This window comes from Chlorocebus sabaeus, chromosome 24 (genome assembly GCF_047675955.1).
Source record: "Chlorocebus sabaeus isolate Y175 chromosome 24, mChlSab1.0.hap1, whole genome shotgun sequence".
NCBI classification, from domain to species: domain Eukaryota; kingdom Metazoa; phylum Chordata; class Mammalia; order Primates; family Cercopithecidae; genus Chlorocebus; species Chlorocebus sabaeus.
The window spans coordinates 29,433,748-29,437,524 of record NC_132927.1 but is presented as its reverse complement, the minus strand read 5'-3'; positions in this window follow the sequence as shown (position 1 = coordinate 29,437,524).

Sequence of the window (3,777 nt, the reverse complement as noted above, 5' to 3'; positions counted from 1 at the left end):
ACACATACCACTTATCTTTGTCCTATATTTAATCTAAATACGGTATTAACTATATCTCAATTCTGTGATTTTCTCCCATAATCGAAGTATTTTACTTTTGTGCTTGGGAGAGTTCTATCTACTACAAAGTGAAGGCCCTGGTAGGCAGATGTTACACACACAGACACACACACACATGCACACACACGTCTTTGTTAACTCATGACTGAAACTATATGCAATTAAGTGCTTAAAAATTTTTACTGTGACAATATCTGTATGTTTCAGTTATCTATTGCTGTGTAGCAAAAAAACCCAAAACGTAGTGGCTTAAAACAACAATGATTTGTCAGCTCAAGATTCTGTGGATCAGAAATTTGGACTGGGCTGAGCTGGCTGGTCCTTTTGCTTCATGTAACATTAGCTGGGCTCACTCATTGAGCTGCATTCAGCTGTGAGTTTGGCCAGGACTGGAATGTTCCAAGTGTCTTCAGTCTTCTCTCCAGTTGCCTGTCTCCCATAGAATGGGATTTTCACATGGCAGCTGGCTTCCAAGATGGAGACCCAGCCTTGGAAATTATACCACATCACTTCTGCTACATTTTATTTGTGAAAGCAGGTCCCAGGGCCAGCCCAGATTCCAGGGGAGAGGAAACATATTCCCGTCCTGTTGGGGGAGTGGGGGGAGTGGCAGAGTCACAGCGTAATAGATTGTGCAAGATGGGAGATGGTGTTGCAGACCTCTTTGGAAACATGAGCTACCACACTATATAGACTTATTTTATGTTAGTTGGTAATTTAATATAAATCCCAGTTCTAGGCAGTAGTAATGAATCTGGCATTAGTTTGTTTTCTCCCTGTATGTCCATCTCCTCATTAATTAATACATTATCTGGTAAAGAATGTCTCAAGTTATAATCCTGAGTTCTGTGTGTATCAGTCAGTGTTTTTGGTTCCAAGGCATATGAAGCAATTCTAGCTAGCTTAAGCAGAAAAGTTTTGTTGTGTTGTTGGTTTATCAAGTAGCTTACAGAAGGTACGAAGGTTAAATAAGTAAACTCGGAATATGGGCAGACTCTAAGGAAGGCTGGGCAGGAAGGCATAGCCACAGTGATATCACAAGGACACTGGACAGGGCACTGCTGCTGGTGCTGTACACACTGTGCAATAGGCACTGTTTCTGCAGAGCTGTCAGCACCACCATTCCTCAGCCTGCAGGGTTGATTTTTCTTCTCCTTGATGGCTCCAAGTCCTGGATAGGAATAACCAATTCTATTTGCTCCTTTATCTACCAGGAAGTGGAGAGAGGGTCCTTTCAACTTGAAAGGTTGGGGCTGAGGGTATTCTACCTCCTACCAAGACTTACATTATGGAGTACTGTCCCCAAATACAAAGAGCTATCTAGTCTTGTACATTCAGCAGTCATTGCCAAAAACAGTAAATTGTCATGATCTGGCTCCTGCTACCTCTCTGACCTCAACTTCTACTCACTCTGTTCTAGTCTCAGTGCAAAACACCAGACATGTTCCTGCCTTGGGACCTTTGCATATGCTCTTTTCATCTCTGAAATACTCTTCCCCAAACATCTGTGTGGCTCCCTTTCTCACCTTATTCAAGTCTCTACACACATATTGCCTTCTCATAACACTGTACTGCAGCCATTCTATTTAAAATTGTAAACCTGAGAGGGAGGCAGGGCAAGATGGCTGAATAGATGCCTCCAGCGATCATCCCCTACCCCACAAAAACATCACATTTAACAGCTATCCACACACACCGAAAAAAGCACTTTCATAAGAACCAAAAATCAGGTGAGCAATCACAGTCCCTGGTTGTAACTTCATATTCCTGAAAGAGGCACGGAAGAGGGTACAGAGACCATCTTGAATTGCCTCCACCACCCATTCCCCATCCCCTGGCAGTGGCCACATGGTGCAGAGAGAGAATCTGTGTGCTCAGGGGAGGAAGAGCACAGTGACCGTGGGACTTTGCATTGGAACTCAGCGCTGTCTGGTCACAGCAGAAAGCAACCCAGGGCAGAAGTCAGCCAGCACCCAGCAGGGAGCCTTTAGACCAGCCCTAGCCAGAGTGGACTCATGCATCCCAGTGGTTGGAACCTGAGTTCTGGCAAGCCCTGCCACTGCAGGCTAACATGCTCTGGGGTCCTGAATAAACTTGAAAGGCAGTCTAGGTCAGGGGTCCTTAATCCCTGGGCCATGGACCGGTACCAGTCCATGGCCTGTTAGGAACCCGGCCACACAGGAGGAGGTAAGCGGTGGCCGAGTAAGCATTACCGCCTGAGCTCCACCTCATGTCAAATCAGCGGCAGCATTAGATTCTCATAGCAACGTGAACACTATTGCAAACCATACAACAAGGGATCTGGGTGCACGCTTTTTATGAGAATCTAACTAATGCCTGACAGTCTGAGGTGGAACAGTTTTATCCCGAAACTTTCTCCCACCTCTGGTCCACGGAAAAAATGTCTTCCATGAAACCAGTCCCTGGTGCCAAAAAGACAGGGGACTGCTGGTTTAGGCCACAAGGACTGTAATTCCTGGGCAGGTATTGGTGCTGTGCTAGGCTCAGAGTCAGTGGACTTGGGGTACATACAACCTAGTGAGACACAGCTTGGGGGTTTAAGGAGTGCTTGAGTCACCCTCCCCCAACCCAGGCAGTGCAGCTCCCAGCTCCAGGAGAGACTCCTTACTTCCATTTGAGCAGAGAGGGAAGAGTAAAGAGGACTATCTTGCAACTTGGATACCAGCTCAGCCACAGCAGGACAGGGTAACAGGTAGAGTCCTGAGGTCCCTATTCCAGGCCCTAGTTCCCAGATGACATTTCTAGACACCCCTGGGCCAGAAAGGAACCTGCTGCCTTAAAGGGAAGCACCCAATCATGGCAGGATTCATCATTCGCTGACTAAAGAGCCCTTGGGCTCCAAATAATCAGCAGTGGTAGCGAGGCAGAACTTGCTGTGGGCCTTGGGCAGAACTCAGAGCCATGCTAGCTTCAGGTGTGACCCAGCACATTCCCAGCTGTGGTGGCTATGGGGAGATGCTCCTTCTGCTTGAAAAAAAGTGAAGGAAGAGTAAAGCGGACTTTGTCTTGCAGCTTGAGTACCAGCTTGGCCCCATTGGAGTAGAAGGCCAAGCCAGCTGCTGCGATCCTCGATTCAAGGCCTTGGCTACTGGAAGACATTTTTAGACCCACCCTAGGTCTGAGGATGAGACCACTACCCTGAAGGGGAAACTGAGGCCTGGCAGCATTCAACAAACTGACTGAAGAGACCTTGGGCCTTCAGTGAACATTGGTAGGAGTCAGGTAGGGCTCACTGTGGGCCTGGAACAGTGGTGGCCGTGGGGAAAGACTCACTTGTTGAGGAAAGGGGAAGGAAGAGTGAGAAGAACTTTATCCTGTGGCTTGGATCCACGGCACCAGGTAAATTCCTAGGGTTCATGACTCCAGGCCCTGGCTCCCAGGCAGTATATCTGGACCTGTCCAAGGCAGAAGAAGTTACCTCCTTGAAGGGAAAAACACAAGCCTGGTTGGATTCACCACCTGCTGATTATAGAGCTCTTGGGCCTTGAGTGAACATAGGCAGTAGCCAGGCAGTGGACACTGAAGGCAGAACAGCACTGGGTCTCACAAGCTTGGTCTCATAGCTCTGCACAGAGAGAGAGAGATAGAGAGACTCTGTTTGTTTGGGAGAAAGTAAGGGAAGAGAACAAGAGTCTCTGCCTGGTAATCCCAGGAATTCTCCCAGATCTTATTCAAGACCACCAAGATGGTACCTCT